Source organism: Callithrix jacchus, chromosome 8 (genome assembly GCF_049354715.1).
Source record: "Callithrix jacchus isolate 240 chromosome 8, calJac240_pri, whole genome shotgun sequence".
In the NCBI taxonomy this organism is placed as follows: Eukaryota; Metazoa; Chordata; class Mammalia; order Primates; family Cebidae; genus Callithrix; species Callithrix jacchus.
In genome coordinates, this window is record NC_133509.1 from 17,632,362 (window position 1) to 17,651,398 (window position 19,037).

Below are 19,037 nucleotides of genomic sequence, written 5' to 3' on the forward strand. Positions count from 1 at the left end.
CACCTTTTAAATTCCACTTCCTGGGGTGGAGGTGAAAGCCATTGGCCTGAGCAGAATGAGAGTTGGAGAACAGCTTCCAGCCTCACACAGATTCATCCGAGCTGTCACGTGCAGTCTGCGTGTGTTCATTTTCACCTGGAAGAACACGTGCTGTGTATGACGTAGGCTGTAATTTATTTATCTAGTCTCCTAGAAGAAACTAACAGTGTGACAGCATTTTTATTAAGCAAACCTAAACAATATGCTGTTTAAGAATGTCATAGGTGGTTAAGCTATTTTCAAATGCAAGGAAATTCAGAGTAACTCTTATCTTAGGAAGCTAGGGAGCCATGGGGCTGATATCAGAGAAGCACACAGTTATCAGTAATGTTCTTAAAGTGGGCATGGGTTCACAGGTCGGCTTTATAATTATAGTTCAGGCTGGGCACAGTGGCTCACACCTATAATCCCAGCACTTTGGGAGGCCGAGGTGGGTGGATCACCTGAGATCAGGAGTTCAAGATGAGCCTGGGCAACAGAGTAAAACCCATCTCTAATAAAAATACAAAAATTAGCTGGACATGGCGGGGTGTACCCGTAGTCCCAGCTACTTGGGAGACTGAGGAAGGATAATCCTTGAATCTAGGAGGTGGAAGTTGCAGTGAGCCAAGATCGAAACACTGCACTACACCCAGGGCAATTTTAAAAGGAAGCCATCTCAAAAAATATAAAATAAAATAATTATAGTTTATAACTTCACATAAATGATGAATACATATGTTCTTTCACATGTACTAAAAATATGCATTAAAGCATTTTAACTTTCTAAAATTTACCATCTGGGTAATGATGAGGTGTCCCGCCTCACTATGGAATTCTCAGGGCTGGCTACCAGCAAAACTAACAAACATTATAATTTAATTGACATAGAAACTCATCATCATCTCCAATCAAAGGACATCAAGGTTCATATTTTACATTACTGGCTGCTTATTTTTCTCACTGAGGATCTCATTTTGTGAATGAGTTTGATTTTGTGAATCAATTCGATACTATCCCTCAACATTTTATTATTTTAATTCTTAAGGGAATCACATTATTTCATTTTCAGTATATTTCTTTTTACAGTTATGCTTTATTTATGATCAATGACACTGGTCTTCTATTTATGGTAGAGATGCAAATGCTTTCTTTTAAAATAAGTTTACACAAGCTAAAGGTTGAGACAAATTAATCAAATGATCGCACAAGGGGTGTAGCAAAGTGATGATAGTTGTCGAAGAGTTGAAAGAAAGCACTGGGCGACACTGGCTGGAATGCAACTAACACCCAAGTTCTCTGTGCTAAGTCCGACGAAGGGCCAGAGTTACGGGATGTGTATGTGTATGCTTGCGTGTGTATAAAACGATCTTTCTCCTCAGAGAGCTTCTACCTTAAAAAGCGAGACACTTACCAATAAGGAAACACGCAGTGGTGAGGCCTTGAAGCCAGTCCCTGCAGAAGGCACATGTCAAACTGAGATTGGGAAAGGGCCAGGCTTTTAAGAAGACGGGTGTGAAGCTCTAAGTCACACTGCCTTTCAAAACTCTTCCTAGATATTAGGCTGCACCCAATCCTAACACTTCCGAGAGTACAAACTTATTGATCTCCTGTGGGCTTCACTGGTGTACGGTACTGTATAGGCCTTTCTAACTTTAAACATAATAAACCAGCAACATCCAGCAGGATGTAGTTGGGGCTGTCCCACCTCTGTACTATGTCAGGAGTTGCAGAGAAAGGCCCTACCCAGAGCGTCCATCCTACCTGCCTACAGAAACGAAGAACACCATTCACCAGCTGTGAATTGAATGAGCTGACAATTGCCAGACACGCAGACACACGTAGCATGTGTCAGTCATGCTATGTAATGATACCAAGCTCTAAGAGGTAAAGAGCCCAGGAAAGGGATAGTTCACCCTGCAGGAGACTGAATCTGAAAAGGTTCGTAAGTCATGACTCCTGTTGCCTAGAACAGACGCTAGCACAGAGTAGATGCTCAATGGATACTTGCTGCAGCAGTGAGTAGGGACGTAGAGGAATTAAGTTAGCCACAATGAGAGGCTGAATGACGGGCCCCCAAAGATCCATGTGCCTATGCCTTTCATGGAACTTATGACTGTGACTTTACATGGGGAAACGGAACTTTGCCGATTCTGAGATGGGGAGATTACCCTGGGTTACCCAGATAGGCTCCTAATGTAATTATAAGTGTCTTATAAGAGGGAGGCAGAAAAAGATTTCACTACAGAGAAAAGAAAAGGCAATATGACCACTGAGGCAGAGACGGGAGTGATGTGGCCACAAGCCAAGAAATGCCTGCAGCCACCAGAGGCTGAAAGAGGCCAGGAAAGAGAATTCTCCCTGGGAGGCTCCCAAGGAATCACAGCCTTGCTGCCACCTTGATCTGCGCCTGTAAGACTCAGTGTGGATTTCTGGCCACCAGAACTGTAAGAGAATAAGTTTCTGTTGTCTTAAGTCACCAAGTTCGTGGGGATTTGTTACAACAGCCACAGGAAGCAAACACAGCCACAGTCTGGGAAGAAGGTACAGGGAGAGGGAGCCGTGCAAGCTGTCTGAATGCCAAGGACATTGGAGAGCCTAGGGGTTTTGAGCTGAGGCCTCCTAAGATGCAAACAGAGCTTGAGAAAAATTAATCTGTCTTGGCTGTACAGAATGGATCAAAGGTGGAGAGGCCAGAGGCAGGGAGCTCTGTCAGGAGGTTCTTGAGGCAACTCAGACACACAGGGGTGAGAGACAGGCCCCCGGGATTAACAGTGGAAAGGAGAAAAGGAGACCAGTACCAAAAAAATTTTTAAGGCAAAATTGATGGAGCTCAGTGAAAGGCTGAACATAGCAGATGAATGAGAAATTTCTTCCAGCTGTTAGAGCAGACACAGGCGGAGAGCGGGAAATTGCGGCAAAGAGGGAGACATTTCTAAATGTTTCTAACAATGTTGAGTGGTTAGTCTACGCTACAGCCGTGCCATGAACTGCTCAAAGAGTTGGAGAAACAGCTCATGGATCAACTCTTTCTATGGCTGGCCGCTGGTGGCAGGAGAAACATGCTATTGCCTGGGCTCCTTGTTATAAAGTGTGGAAGAATTCTTCCCCCTTTGACCTCTCCTCCCAAGGCCTAGATTTTCAGTGTGGAGGTGGGCAGGGGAATGGAGTGGAAGAGAAGGAGAGGAGTGCAGGTAGAAAGTAAAAAGGGAGGAGAAAACAAGAGCAGCGTCAAACACAGCAGACGTATCCCAGCCACCCTCTTGCCGGGGTGCTGACCAGAGTCTCAAAAGTCCATCAGAATGAGGGTGACACCTTCACAGCTACACTGGCAGAGCCCTCTCACCGGCTGCCACTTCCGTCCCTGCAGACCTTGAGAGTAAACAACCTTCTTGCCAGAAATGCAAGTGGATTCTGGCATGGCGGGGGACTGCAGAGCAAGGAGAAGTCAGTGCATTGAGCAGGAATTGGACTTGAAATATCTGATTTAGGGTGTACCCTAAAACCAAGCACTACGGAGAACAGGGAGCGCTGCCCCAGAATAGGAACCCATTGACCATAGAAGCCATCTCCAGAGATTTGGGCTGCAGATTGGAAGAATGTAAATCCCAACAGTGCCCTGCCCCAAGCCCTCAGTGATCACCAGTCCCCTCTGGGGAATTCTGCCATAATGCCTCCACCGACTGTACCAAGAAATTCTCTAAGAAGACCACAGCTCTGACACCTGCCTTTGTGTGGGTGCTGTCAAGTCTCAGGGTTCAGCTTGGCTTGGTAAGTGGGAGAGAAAAGGAAAGAGGTTGCTGCATTTACCACTAACTATTTACTGTGCATCTCCTGTGTGTCAGGCACCTGCTAGATGCTTAGAATACTCAGTAAATAAGACAAGCCCAGCCCCTGTCCCCATGATGCTGATAAATATTATCAAAAGCAGCCTTTGAAAAAAGCCAGAGTGGAAGCTTGAATCAGAACCAAATCTCTATTTTCCAAAATGATTGAACTGGCAAACATGCAAATGTTCTCAGAACCAAAACAGGATTTTGTTCCATTTGAGTCTCTCCTCTCTTTGGGGCCTCAAACAACCCACTGAACAACAGAAACTCACATGGCCCCATCTTCTGACAACATCCCCAGAGGAATTGCTGAGATTACTGAGAAATCAATTTGATCCCGCCATTTTCCAGCAGTCCTAACCCTCTTCCTTGTCCAAGCCCCTTCACTGGTTCATCTGCTCATTCAACAGTGATTTATTGATTGCCCAGCCTGTGCTAGATGTGGACAAAGGGTGTGGCCCTGCCCAGTGGGGCTGCTAGTGCAGGTGCACACCATTTGTATTAGTCTGTTTTCACACTGCTGAAAAAGACATACCTGAGACTGGGTAATTTATACAGGAAAAAGGGTTTAATGGACTTACAGTTCCACGTAGGTGGGGAGACCTCACAATCATGGCGGAAGGCAAGGAGGAGCAAGTCACGTCTTACATGGATGGCAGCAGACAAAAAGAGAGAGCTTGTGCAGGGAAACTCCCATTTTTAAAACCAGCAGATCTTGTAAGACTTATTCACTGTCACGAGAACAGCATGGGAAAGACCCGCCCCCATGATTCAATTACCCGCCACCAGGTCCCTCCCACAACACACAGGAATTCAAGATGAGATTTGGGTGGAGACACAATGAAACCATATCACCATTCATCAGCTCTTGGCTGGGGAACAGGGTAGGAGGGGCAGCTCTGATCAGACAGGCAGAGAGCTAATGGTCAACCTAGAGAGGAGACAAGCCCAGGGTTGGAAAGCGGCAGAGCTAGGGGAAAAAAGCCCAAGATCTCTAATTCCTGCTCTAACACCTTTCTCCAACACTCTGTCTGGTTCAGCCACTGAGAAACTTTCATGGATGGGCCGTTAGAAGTTACCAAGTGCATTCATATCCATGGTCTCACTTGAGCCCCACAGCAACCCTGGGGTGGGCTTTTTCACCCTCTTTTTACAGATAAGTAAATGGAGGCACAATAAATCTCAGGATTTGTTAAAAGTTAACCAGCTGGTAGGTTGCCAAATTGAGACACGAACACAGATCTTGTGATTTCAACATTAGTTTTCTTTTCGCTTGACATCAAACTCCAGCTCTTTGTTTCTGGTATCTTGTCCTCCCCACCAAACCACCAAAAATCACACACACACACACCCCAACCCACAAAATAATTAAATTAAAAACAGAAATGTGTTTCTCCACTCTAAGATCTGGCAGCAGGCAGCAGGCAATTCTCCCGGGAACACTTAGTGATTTCCAGAGGAAATCTGACCATCACTAACATCCAAAGACTCCGCAGTGGTTTCAATTAGGGGTCGGAACGCTCTGGTACCAGAGACGAGGGAACAATGGACCGTGCTCCTGGAGAGAAGGCTGACCTCTCTCAGAACCCCGTCTGTTCCTGGCTAGTATGTCAACAGCCTCTTAAACGGAACGTTATGTGTCTGGGATTTTACTGTCAGACCCATCCCTTTTTGGTAGGGTTTAGTTTTTTTTTTTTTAAATCTAAAGTTGATTGCCTCTCTCATTATCAAAGCCACCATCCATCTGTTTCCACTTTCTCGAGGGCTGTAGCAAGGAATAGAGCTGCAAATGTGTTTTTACTTGAGGTCTCAGGATTCCCCCTCCTCCCCGCTTGTTGAGGGTTGTTCAAGTTTTAATGTTGTCACTGCAATATGATATTCCAGTAGTGGGTGGCCCGGCTGTGCCATTTGAAACTAATTTACAGCTTCATCTGAGACTATTGTCACTTGAAATTAATTAACCAGAGCAGACCAAAAGTTTGTACAATGAGGGAAGGAGGAGAGAACTTTTACCTGGTAAGAAGAGACTCCCCAGACCTTGCAAGAGATTGTCCTCAGGCACAAAGAGCAGTCTTTACTTTCCTATCCACCCACTTTTTTGAAACACACATAAACCATAAAAAATTCAAGATGTTGTTTTCTGAAAGGTTTCTTTGGGAAGATAAGAACTCTATGGCAGTTTTCACAGCCCCAAGCCACAGCTGTTACCAGGCAGAAAGGTGAGTAGACTCATCACCAGCTGACAGCAATTTCTGCATCCCATCATGAATGCTAGAGATGAGATGATGGGGCAAGCAGGAGACAGTTAGGTGGGCTGGGCAGGTCTGGGGGCATTTACCACAGTCCCATCCAAAACAGATTCTTCCCAGGCTGCATCGGGGAGATCATCCATTCCTCTCACATTTGATAAGTATGTAGTGACCATTTGTTTTATGCCAAGCACTGTGGGTAAAGGAAACACCTTTAAGAGGCTTGTAAGTTTCATCAAAATGACAACCAACACTCGTCTACGAAGCACTCCTACATACATTCCCACTTAATCCTCACCATGACCCTGTGAAGTACACAGTACTATCATTCCATTCGATGAAGAAAGAAGCCAAGGTTCAGAGAGGGCAAGAGCTTTTCCCTGGGTCACACAGCTGGGAAGTGACGGAGCACAAATCCAAACCAAGATCAGTGACAAAAATCAAACCCTCTTTCCACCAAACCTATAGCTAGGGATTATAAACACAGAAACAAGAGGGAACAAACAGGGCATTAAGTCTTGAGGTGCCCCACATGAATGTGATTAGGGGTCAGCAGGCATCTTATTTTTCTGCAATAAAGGGTTCCAGCCACTGCCATCTTGATACTTGAGCTAGTGATGTGGTCAGAAGAGGCAGCTCCCTGACCAGCTTTAGGGAGTTCTGGGCCCTCAACCAGACATAACTCTGTGGGTGACAAAACCATGCACGTCGTTCCTGGGCTCGATTCGACTTTTAAAGCTGAAACATGCAGAGTGTTTGGGCGGCAACAGATTATAATCTCTCTGCTCTTCAACACCAACGAGTATGTGAAAGTAATTTGAGAGCCATTAACTGATGCTTGCATAATGCCTGGCTCCTGCTAAATACTGAAACCGTACCGGCTGTGACTGCTCTTCCCCAAATCCTCTCCCTCCTCGAGTCTCAGAGTTGGAAGGAAAGGACCTTAGACACAAAGGTTGGTCCCTGATCCAACCAAAAATGTGGATATCTATTATAGAATTATATAACCTATCCTAACAGCTAACACTGGGCATTTATGGTGTTACCACTGGTACGGTCTAGTCCTTCGAGCAAATGCATTCTCAGGACAACCCTATGAGATCCTTGATTACCTCATTGGACAGATGAGAAATCTGCAATAGAAACCAATGAGACATCCTCTTGTCCAATCAGGATTCAAATCCAGGCAGCTTGCCTCCCAGGAGGGCACTTAGCCACGGTGCTATTTGTCCTGTTCAGGTCCTCCCTAACGTGCTGAACAGTGAGTGTGCAGCCTTTGCTTGCCCATCAGAGTGATGGGTGCTCACTACCCACAGAAGCAGCCTCCTGTTGCAAGACTGAGGATCTAAAGTGGAAAATTCATCTTTATGTTGAGAAGAAGTTTTGTTTGTTTGTTTGTTTGCTTGCTTGCTTGTTTTTGAGATGCAATCTTGCTCAGTCACCCAGGCTGGCATGCAATGGAGAGATCTCAGCTCACTGCAGCCTTTGCCTCCCAGATTCAAGTGATTCTCCTGTGTCAGCCTCCCAAGTAGCTGGGATTATAGGCAGGCACCACCACACCCAGCTAATCTTTTTTTTTTGTAGTTTTAGTAGAGATGAGGTTTCACCATGGTGGTGAGGCTAGTTTCGAACTCCTGACCTCAAGTGATGCACTTGTCTAGACCTCCCAAAGTGCTGGGATTACAGGCATGAGCCACCGTGCCCGGCCAAGCCTGAGATTTTGCATTTCTCACCTGCCTCCAAGTGATGGTGATGCTGTTGGTCCAAGGACCACGTTGTGAGGAGCAAGGGTCTAGCTCAGGAGTAGGGCTGAATATGCCTGATACCTATCTCTGTAAATGGGGTTTTACTGACACACGTCTACACACATTGGCTGCCATATTGTGGCTGCTTCTGTGTCACAACTCAGTTGAGTGGTCGCCACAGAAACCATGAGGCCTGCAAAGCCTAAAATATCTGCCCCTTTATAGAAAAAGCTTGTCTGCCCTTGCTTTAGATGACTACCCTTCATATTTTGAAAAGCTCTGCCCTGTCCTCCACCCACAGCCTCTGAGCCATCTCATCTCAGGCTGAGCATTCCATGCTTCATTATTCCTCCTATCAAGTGCCCTGGGCATCCTGGCGTCTAACTGTGAGCCTCAGGATGGCAGGACCCCCTCTTAAGAAGGCGCCTCATCCCCCGGTCTCTACTAAAAATACAAATTAGCCGGGCGTGGTGGCACATGCCTGTAGTCCTGGCTACTCGAAAGGTTGAGGCAGGAGAGTCGCCTGAACCCAGGAGGTGGAGGTTACAGTGAGCCGAGATCGTGCCATCGCACTCCAGCCTGGGCAATAAGAGCGAAAACCCACCTCAAAAAAAAAACACAAAACAGACAACTCTGCCAACCTGGGGACCCCTCTAGGACCTTGGAGGTGGCCAATCCAGTTGGAAGGCATCAATTTCTACTTGATAAATAGAAGGAAGGGAAGGCAGAAGGAAGAGAAGGAAAGAAGGACGGAGGGGAGAGAGCCATTTGTCATTGTCCTGACCCTCAGGGAATTTGTAATCGAGTCTAAGAAACAAAATCACAATAGCTGAAACCACTGGAGAACTATGAGGTGCTAAGTTGTAGCACTGCCCTGTCTAAAGCAGAAATCCCAGGACTGGGACATGGGTGGGGGCTGAAGCACCCTGAAGACATGGGGGTGGACTTGGGCCAGAAAACAATCGGATTTCATTTGAACTAAAGGGAAAGAGAAGACACCCTGGGCAGGAGGAAACCTGGCACAAATGCAAAAGGAGGAGGCATGAGGGCTCAGTGGCAGCAGACCCCATGCTCCTGAGGAATGTGAAGGGCCGGGGTGGGGGGCAGAGAGGATGAGGGTGGGATGCCAAGGTGAAGCTGGGCATGAAGGTCCTGGACAGCACAAGGGCAGGAGTTTGGGCTTCAGTCATTTTCTAGCTGTCTGAGAAGGAAAAACAAGTTGTCCAGGGCTCCTGCAGAGGCTCCGGCAAAGTCCACACAAGCAATGCCAAGGGTCAAGGGGAAAGAGGAGCCGGTGGCTGAGCTGGTGGGTCCTAGCACTCTTTTGCAGGAAGCAGCTCAAAGGTGTCAGACTCCGGCCAGCTCCTGCTCCTTGCCCTGAACCCTGCCCCGGCGTTTCCCTTTTGGCACCTCTAATCCTATGGTGGAGCCTGCTTCTCGTAGGACCCAAACTAACGTAAGAGGGATAGAGAATTCTATTCTCTCCTAAGAGATTACATCCTTCTTGAGGGTTGAGGGCTCTCCACGACCAAAGCAGCCCCTGACAATGTCTGTCTCTGAAACACTGGAAGTGCTCAAGGTGCAGAAAGCAGGGCTCAGGCCACCAGGAGCAGAGTGTGGCAGAGGCAAGCTTCACACTTTGCCAGGGCAAATCCCAATGTCACAGTGATGGCCCCTGTCAGCAGCCCCCTTTTCCCCACTTTCTGGTAGTGACCCACTCCCCAGTTTTGAGCAATGAGTAAGCTCATCAAAGTCTTCTGGAGAAAGTGAGGCCAGTATGCTCGCACCTGAGACTCATCCCCACACTACTCAAATATGGGCACCAAATGTTGCAAACTTTTGATCCTGAGGTGGTAACAGAAGTGTGAGGAATGGAGAGGAGTAGAATGAGACCAGAGAGAGGAACCAAGGCCCCTGTCATGCTTTCTGGGGAGCGGGGGAGGAAGGGGAAGCGGAAGGGGCATCTGTCAGCCCCCAACCCCTCCTCTGTCACAGCCTGCATTGCTGAAGAGGAGTCAAAGGACATCAGGGAAGATACTTCCACAAACCTCGCTCACCCGCTGGGCTCACCTGCTCCATCCTTCAAATCCAGGATTCTCAACCTCAGCACCGATGATACTTGAGCTGGAGAGCCCTCTGCTACGGGGCTGCTGTCTGTGTCCGTGTGCACTGCGGACTCTACTGCCCAGGTGCCAGGAATACTCCCCAACTCCAGTTGTGACACCCAGAATGTCTTCAGATATTGCCGAATGTCTCCTAAGGGCTAAAATCATCCCAGTTGAGAAGCACTGATTTAAATCGTCAGCAGAAATCCCACTTGAGACAGAATAAAATAAATACGGCTACGGACTGTGTCTCTCCACCAACCTCCCGATATTCAGCTCTTACTGGATCTCTGCTAACCTGAAACTCCCAAGACAGCTCTTTCCTGGGCTAGGCCTGGAGGTTCCCAGCTCCTCCTCAGATCCAGCACCGTCTCACTGTTCCCAGCCCCATTTTATCAAATCCCACCAGCCAGGCAGCCCAGCCAGCCCAGCAGAGTCCCAGAGGTGCTGCCTGGACACAGTCTTCGGACTGTCTCACTTACACATGCCAGTGGTTTCTGGCATCGATCGATACTACAGCTCTGCTTCCCCTCACTGCATTTTTTATTTTTATGGGTTTAGAGGGTACAAGTGCAGTTTTGTCACAGGGATATATTGCATAGCCCTCACGGCGTTTAAAGGAAACCAATCCAAGTGGGTATCATTCTTGCTGCCCATTCCTGAGCACCTCTTGATTTATTTATTCATTCAACAAATAGTTATTGAGTTCCTACTCAGTGGTAGGCACTGTACTAGGAGCTAGGGATGTAAATGTGAATCTGATAGCCATAGCCTTGCCCTTCCCAGTGGGTAGAGGTGCAGGCTCTGAGCTCAGACTCTGGACTCCAGGAAAAGTGAGAATAGATAATACCAGGCATAAAATGTGCTTAGCATGGTGCCTGGCACATGGTAAGGTAAAAAAGAGCTCCCCTTGCCATAGGGGTTGGCATTTTTGTTATTATTCAAGACATTGCAGCCTCAAGGGAGAGCCAGACAAATTTAACATGCAATTCTGTAAAGGGTAATAAATGCCCTAGGAGGCAGATGCACGAAACTCATTTGGGGGTAACCTATGAGGTTCAGGGATGTTTCTGCTAGGAAAAAAGTGCTCCTAAATTCAGACCTGAAGCTTAATTAAGACTTATCCCCTCCCCCCCCCCAAAAAAAAAATGAGGTTGGGAGGGTCTTGCAGGCAGAGGGAAAAGCACGTGTTAAGGCTGAGATTAGAGCATCACAGCATGGCAGGGGTGGACTGAGAGTGTTCAATGTGGCCCGGAGCATGGATGCTGATGATGTGAGCAGGGGTCGCACCAGTCACTCCTATGAGTCCTATTAAGGCATTTGGATGTGACCCCAGAGCAATGGGAAGCCATTGAGAGTTTAGCAAAGGAGGAGTGTGATCAGATTTCATTTGAACATTCTCTCTGGCTGGAGAGGGAAGAAACACTGGAGAGAAAGTTGGCCAGTGCTGTAGTCTCCCAGTGAGAAGGGGTAGTGGCCTGGGCCAGGGAGTAACTGCAGGAATGAGAAGAGGTGGATAGAGCAATAGATTCGTGAGTGACACAGTTCCAGGCACACAGTAGATGACCAATGGATAGCTGGAGAACAAGCACACAAGTGGGGAGTGACAATCAGGTCTTTGGAGGACCATGTAGAGCCTCAGAAGAACTCCCAGCAAATTCCTGCAGCATCCAGCCCAGGGCTGGCATCTATGGCCTCAGAAGATGAACCGAATGCTAGGCAGCTTCAGGAAACTGATCAGAAACAAAATAGAAAATGCCTTCCTCCCTACATAGGCAGCATCCCCACTGGCAGTCGTGATCTGTACTGTCAGAGAGAGAGGATGAATGATGAATGTCAGAGCAGAACAAGAAAGCATGCCGCGGCTTCGGGGGCTGCCAGGTGTGGAGAGGCTCAAGAAACCAGGTCCAGAGTCTGGAAAGGCAGGAGCCGAGAGGGACCAGATGAAAGGCTCCCAGAAGTCCTGCTGCAGTCAGCTACAGCTGGCCGATGACGGACGGGCTCACGCAGGTAGAGCTGGCATATAAGGTGTTCTGCACATGTTTTGGGGTCTCCAGGATGGACTGGGCACAAGCACATCCCCCAGAGTACAGAACATCAGCTCAGAGCTTAAAACAGGAGGTTTGGGAGCAACCAAAGAAAGGCCAAATTTTTTTAAATATTAATTTTTAAGGATGTAACAAATTCTCATAAAAAATTTAAACATTATAGATAAGGCCAAAGTCCCTCAGGACCCACCCCAATTCTAGCCCCTTCTTTGCCTGTCCCCAGAGGTTCCTATGTTTCCACATTTCCAATATATTTTTTTTTTTTTGAGACAGAATCTTGCTCTGTCGCCCAGGCTAGAGTACAGTGGCACAATTGTGGCTCACTACAACCTCCACCTCCTGGGTGCAAGCCATTCTCCTGCCTCAGCCTCCCAAGTAGCTGGGATTACAGGTACCCACCACTGTGCCTGGCCAATTTTTGTATTTTTAGTAGAGATGGTGTTTCACTATGTTGGCCAGGCTGGTCTCAAACTCCTGAACTCAGGTGATCCACCCACCTCAGCCTCCCAAAGTGCTGGGATCACAGGCATGAGCCACCACACCTGGCCCTTTTCTATTTATTCACAGGTGTGTATATATGAGCCCAAAGAAAGTGTGTCGTCTTGTAGGGAGTTTGCTTGCTTGCTAATTGCTGTTGCTGTGAATTAACCTGCCTTCTGAAATTTACTATTTTTCATTCCACAATATTTCTGGAGGTCTGCCCACGTGGGCTTATAGGGATCTATGTCATCCTTTCTAACCATAGCGCAGGATCATATAGTATACTATGCTGTATTTGGCCATTCCTCCATCATGGGCACTTCATATAATGTGTAGAAAATCCAAAATATCTTACCCTCTAAGGATACTCAGGGCCAAAAACAGAAGAATCTTCAAAAAGCTCAACATAATGGAAAAGTAAGGAAGGGCCTTGGAGTGAGAGGCAGGGGGAAGGGGGTAGTCCTGCAGCCTCAGCAGAAAGGACCCCTGTCCGGACAGTAGTTAGTAACAAACTGGAAGGTTGAGAAGAGTTGCAATGGTTGAGGCAGGGCAGACAAGTTGCTTCATGCTTGCTCATACTTGGCTTGACCGACACCACATGCTGAGTGGTAAAGGAAGGTTCTCCTGGCCTTCCCTTGGGGTGGAATTACAACCCAGCACCAGGGCTAAACCTGATTTCAGAGCTCAAGCAGAGAGAGCTCCTTCTAATGTGTTGGCAGAAGGAAGATGGAGGTGGATGCGAGTCAATAGTCTCCAGAAATGTCTTCATCAGGCCACGGCTGAGCTGCCTTTTCACCCACTGCAGCCGCAAGCACACACTCCACTTGCTTCTCGGAGTCAGGGTGCCAGAGGGGAGGTGTGGGAGGCTCTTCCAATTGCTGTGGCTTCTATATTGAGTTCCCCTTCAGATCACACCTGAGATTAGATGACTCAGCCCAGGCTGGATCCGCTAAGACATGTCCCAGGTTGGAGGTGAAGACCAGTGCAAGGCAAGGTTTCTAGGGCTGAGCTGCAGGGGTCCCTGACGGCCCTGTACATAGGTAGGGCAGGCGGTCCCCACACTGTCATCCCTGATGATGCCTGCAGGTCCACACTAAAGTTCCAGCCTGTGTTCAAGGCCCTCTCCTTTGTCCTTTTATTCCAAAACTAAACTACCCTCCAATCCTACCAGCCTGGAATTCAACCACCCAGTAGGAGTACGCCATCCAGGACTCAACATCCCTATGTGGGTGACCTGAGCAGCACCGGGGTTACCGCAAGAGCAGGCTTAAGATCTACAGAAAAGACCATGGGAGAGGCCTGGTCTGAGTTGCTACTTCAACTCTAGGTCAAGTTCAGCTTTGATCTTCACTGTGCTTCAGAGACCAATGACTCACCCCCTTAGGAGTGCGCTTACCCTGTTACATAAATGGAACCCAACAGGGCCCTGCCTACCTCCCAGCACTGTTGCCAGGCTCAACATGAACTGCGGATGTGCCATCTGAGGGCTATGGGACTGAAGAGGAGTTACTTCTACTGGCCACAGAGGTAACTATTCTAAGCCTTAGTCTTCTTATCCATAAAATGGGAATAAGAACAGCCCCTACCTCAAGGACTGTTGGGAAGATTGATGTAGAGGCTTCAAGAAGCATCCAATACAAAGTAGATGCTGGTAATCACAACTGGAAGATGATGTATGGTGAAGATGTTGAGTATGTCCCCATGTCTCAGCAAGGACCTGGCCTCTAGCAGACTCAGCTACCAAAGCTCAGCTTTACAGCCAAAGGTTCCAGGTTCATTGATTCAGCTTTTCTCACAGAACATTCCATTCTGTTGCTGATTTTCCAAGTTCTTCCCCCAAAATCTTATCTCAGTCTTCCCAAAGCTGCCTGACCTTGTGTGACTCGGGCACTGCCAAGACCACATTCAGGATGAGTCACCTCCATCCTGGATCTCAGGGGAGGGTATGAGTGGCAGGCTACCAGCAGCATCTAGAAGTTTAGTGCCCAAGCATTTGCTGGGACCCTTTCCCCTACAGGGAAATCTCATGGGAGGGAGGTGGGGGGTGGTGAGCCAAGCAAGGACAGAGTCTCTTGGGCCCGGCTTTTGCTGTGTTAAGTCTGTCTATCCTTAAGCAGGACACAGAACACCACATTCCCCACTTCCCACATGAGGCCTCCATCTGAACCTCCTGTCTGAATTTTGTGTGGTCTCCACTAAAGCCTGATCAGAGCCTTCCCTGCCTCCTTTAAAAGGCTAGAATAGCCTTCTGAAAAACTGAGAGACCCCACCTCATGAAACAGCTGGCCTCCTCTCCATGGTATGGTGAGGCTGCTGTGATCCAGCCTCTCCCAGACTTTCAGGCCAGAGGGCAAAGGCCTAGTCCGAGTCCCACCCCTTCACTTAACAGATGGGGAAACTGGGCCCTAAGAGGGGAGAAATAAGCCCAAATCACAAGCTAGCAAGGGACCACAATCCTTTTGACCCTCGCCGGCAAAGTAAAATCAATAAACACCACCTGGATTCCTGCTTCGTACTTTTCAGCAAAACGCCATCAGAAACCCGTAGGCAATTTTTTCTAAGTGGAATCACTTGTGGCTTAGGCCTTTGATGTGACTCATCCTGGCAGAATCCCTGTAAACAGTGGGCTCGACCCACGAGGACGTGGAGGCTGCTCGGGTCAGAGCGGGACCGGGCGAATCCGCGCCCGTCCCCGCCCAGGCTCCCCGAACCCCGCCGCTGAGCGACCCCGGGATTTCCTTTGAAGTCTGAAGCCCTCTCCTCCCCGGGCCCCCGCCTCCCGGTACAGCCCATGCACGGCGATTGCCAGGCCGGACCCTGTGCGAGAGCCGAGCCTTTGCCTGGGTGCGCAGCGCCCCCTGCGGACCGAGCGTGGCCCCTTTCCAGCCCGGGCAGGGTCGCTGCCGCGGCGGGCACCGGAGGCAGACCCCCGTAGGTGAGGATCCCCGGCCGCAGCAGGTCTCAGGAGCTCAGGGCTCGACGTCAAGGGGTTCTGGGTTCCAGGCGGGACTGGACAAACTGGGAGCTGCGTGGCTTGGGACGCGCTGGTCCCCTCTGTGAGCGCGCTGCGTCCGCAAATGGGCCCCCTCTCCAGCCCACAACCAGCTTCCCAAGCTCTCAGAGGACCACAGCCGTGGAGGTGACGTCGCTGGCAGCGCGGCAGCGCCCGGTAACCCCAGGTGACCCCACCCCTCCCTCTCCAGTGCTGCCTCTGTCCCTCTCCCGGCAGCCTCCCCCTACCCTGACCTGTGCAACTGTGGGTAGTTGCTACCCAGCCGCCAAGCCTCCCTCAACCGTGCTGAGCGTTACCTCCCAGAACAGGGACTTCTTCTAAAGGGACAGGCAGAAAGGCACAATGTGTAAGCTTGACGGAGCACTCACTTGAGAGTCAGGAGATTGGACTCCAGTCAGCTCAGCCAAGGTCTCTGTTCCCCAGGCGGCAGTGCCCTGACTCGATCCTGGATCACTGCAGCCTCAACGTCCCGGCTCCAGCAAACCTCCTGCCTCAGCTCCCACCTCCCGAGTCCCCCAGTAGTTGGCACTACCCGCTCCGGCCACTATACCCGGTTAATTTTTTTATTTTTTGGAGAGACGGGGATTCGATATGTTGTCCAGGCTGGTCTCGAACCCCTGAACTCAGGTGATCCACCCTCCCTGGCGTCCCAAAATGCTGGGATTATAGGTATGACCTACGTTCTACAATTCAATTGTCCCTCTCAGAGCCATTTCTTTCACTTTAAAAAAGGAGATCTCTTTGAATCTGACACTCTTCCACTCCAGTTCACTCTTCAAACTCGATACAGAACTAGGAGCACCCATCCCCACTCTCCCTACCCAATGCTGCCCCTGCCCATCCTCCTGGACTAAATTAGTAAAGAGGTTCATCACCCAAACTTCATCACCCAGACTACAGAGCTGGGAGGGGCAGTATAGACTCTTCCCCTACATCCCCAGAGTCTTCAGAGATGCCTCTCTGCCTTCAGCCTGAGTAAAGCCACCCTACAGCACTGCCGGAATAGCTGTGCAAAACACATCGGACCAGGCCACTGCCTGCTTCAAACCCTTCAGTGCCTCAGCCTGCAGGATGAAGGCCAAGGTTCGTATCCAGGAAGAGAGAGCCTTGACCATCAGCCCCTGCGGATGTCTCCAACCTCATACCCTGTCCCTTCCCACCTTTAGACCGGCTGGTTCTCATGATACAAAACGGCTTGTGATTCCACACACTACCTCTCACTTACAGGGTCCCCTTTGCCGAGGACAACCTCTTCCCTCCCCACCCCAACTCATCTAGTAGACACACGGTCCTGTGACTAACTCCTGCTCCTGTGCTTCCTCCCCACCCTGCCCCTGCTTCAAAGACCCCTGCGCTTGCTTTGATTGCTTCCCCTCACCACATTATATTAAAATCTAATGCAATGTTCTTGTTGTTGCAATTACTTATCTGTCTTCTCTTCTAAATGGTGAAGTCCTCAAGGGTCGTCTTATTCATCTCCAAATAACCCAGATGACTTCTGGGATCTCCCATCCCACTTAGCTCTAGTTCAGATGAGTTTTGCAGTAGACACGGCCAATTGCCCACCCAAAAGCCATTTTCCAAGTCATCCTTAATGATAGCACCTTGATTTTGTTCAGGAAGACAAGAAGTGCAGCTACAATAATCTCCTTCCCAGATTCTCTTACCACTAAGTGTGGCCACGTGACCCAAACATGGCAGAAGTCATTGGATGGCACTCCTAGAAAAGCTTTTCAAAAGAGGATACATTTATTCATCTGTCCTTTTTTCTCCTCCCTGTTTTTCTTTCCCAGAACATGGGCAAGATGTCAGGAGGAGCAGCAGCCATCATAGAACCAAGAGGACAGAACCCACACACAAAGGTAGAATAGCAAGTGAGAAGGAACCGGAATCCCTAGTGTCAACTTCCAGGTGCTGTACCAGCCCCTTGCTGGTCTAAACCTCTCCGTGGCGGTGTTGCTTCTTACTTGCTGACAGTTGTAATCATAACTGGTACAAACATGATTTCCTCACCCAGAAGTTCAGAGCTCTCCCCTACACGATGTCTGCCAGCTCCTAGTGGGCTCACATTCTCCTGGTCACCACTGGCATGAAGCTCCTGATCATTTTCCTCTTTTTTTTTTTTTTTTTTTTTCTTTTGAGACGGAGTTTCATTCTTGTTACCCAGGCTGGAGTGCAATGGCATGATCTCGGCTCACCGCAACCTCCGCCTCCTGGGTTCAGGCAATTCTCCTGCCTCAGCCTCCGAGTAGTTGGTATTACAGGCACATGCCACCATGCCCAGCTAATTTTTTGTATTTTTAGTAGAGACGGGGTTTCACCATGTTGACCAGGATGGGCTCGATCTCTTGACCTCGTGATCCACCTGCCTCGGCCTCCCAAAGTGCTGGGATTACAGACGTGAGCCGAGTAATCAGCTCGGCCCTCATTTTCCTCTTTAACACTGGAACCTGAAGGGGCAAAGTACAGGACTTCCATTTTTATGATCTCACAGGAAGCAGTGTGGGGAACGGGGGTGAGTTAACTGAAAAGGTTTGATAGTAAAGACACAGACAGAGGCATGCCACATCGCAGCATCTCACACATCATGAGAAAAAGGAAGCCTCATTCTTAGAAATCCTTCAGCCACCCCAGCCCCCTAAAGATCTTGACCACATCAGCCCATTGTGGTCCCCAGCCTCACAGCCTCTGGCTGCCTTCTTCTCCCTCTCTTCTCTGATCCTCCCTTCTCAGCCCTCCAATGAGTAAAATCCAAATTTTCTTGTTCTCATGTATAGCAACTTAACACCTCATTCCTGTGGCTTGGACTCCTGTATGCACCCTCACCCTCTTTCCCAGTGGCTTACCACACTATTATTCCAAAGACAGTTGCCTCTCTATGGGAAACTCTGTTACTAGAGGGTATGATCATTAATGTTTTACTCTTACCACCTTTGTCTTTCCAATATGCAGTAGAAGGGCTCCATGAAAATGGGTCATATGAATGGGCCAGAAGAGAATCTTGAGACACCCCCTTTCCCGCCGTTTGCCATTGCCTATACTCACCTATTTTAAGAGGTGCCCTGGATTCAAATTCAAAGCAATAATTCTGCGAGAAATGGCAGGCCAAGTGAAAGGAAAGGTTGCTGTGAAGGTCAGGCCAGTGCAAAACTGGTGACAGATAAGTGCAGCGATTCTCTCTCCACGTGCAAGTCACATTCAGGCTCTGGGCTCAGGTTTTTCAAGAACTCAGACTGAGGTTAGAAGAAATTTCAAACGTCATCTCTAAAAAACTAAGAATGGTATAGAGCTTTTGTAAAGTGGGGATATTTTTTCATTCCAAGTACTATGCCTGGTTGTTGGGTTTTTTCCCAATCAATCTTGGCAACTTTATTAATCTTTTCAAAACAGTAACTTTGAAGTTTTTTTGTTTTTTGGGTTTTTTTTTTTTGAGATAGAGTCTCACTCACCTAGGCTGGAGTGCAGTGGCACACCATCTCGGCTCACTGTAGCCTCCACCTCCCGCGTTCCAGTGGTTCCCCTGCCTCAGCCTCCCAAGTAGCTGGGATT

At 48.7% G+C, this 19,037-nt stretch overlaps 1 long non-coding RNA gene across 1 annotated transcript in view; it reads right to left on the reverse strand.

Annotated features, from left to right (window-relative positions):
• LOC108593623 (uncharacterized) overlaps nucleotides 1–4,522 on the reverse strand; it is a 125,576-nt gene extending 121,054 nt beyond the window's left edge. Inside the window, exon 1 of the long non-coding RNA XR_001914189.4 lies at nucleotides 4,430–4,522. This is a non-coding gene — a long non-coding RNA (uncharacterized LOC108593623). The remainder of the gene's footprint in view (nucleotides 1–4,429) is intronic.
• Between the last annotated feature and the right edge of the window lie 14,515 nt (nucleotides 4,523–19,037).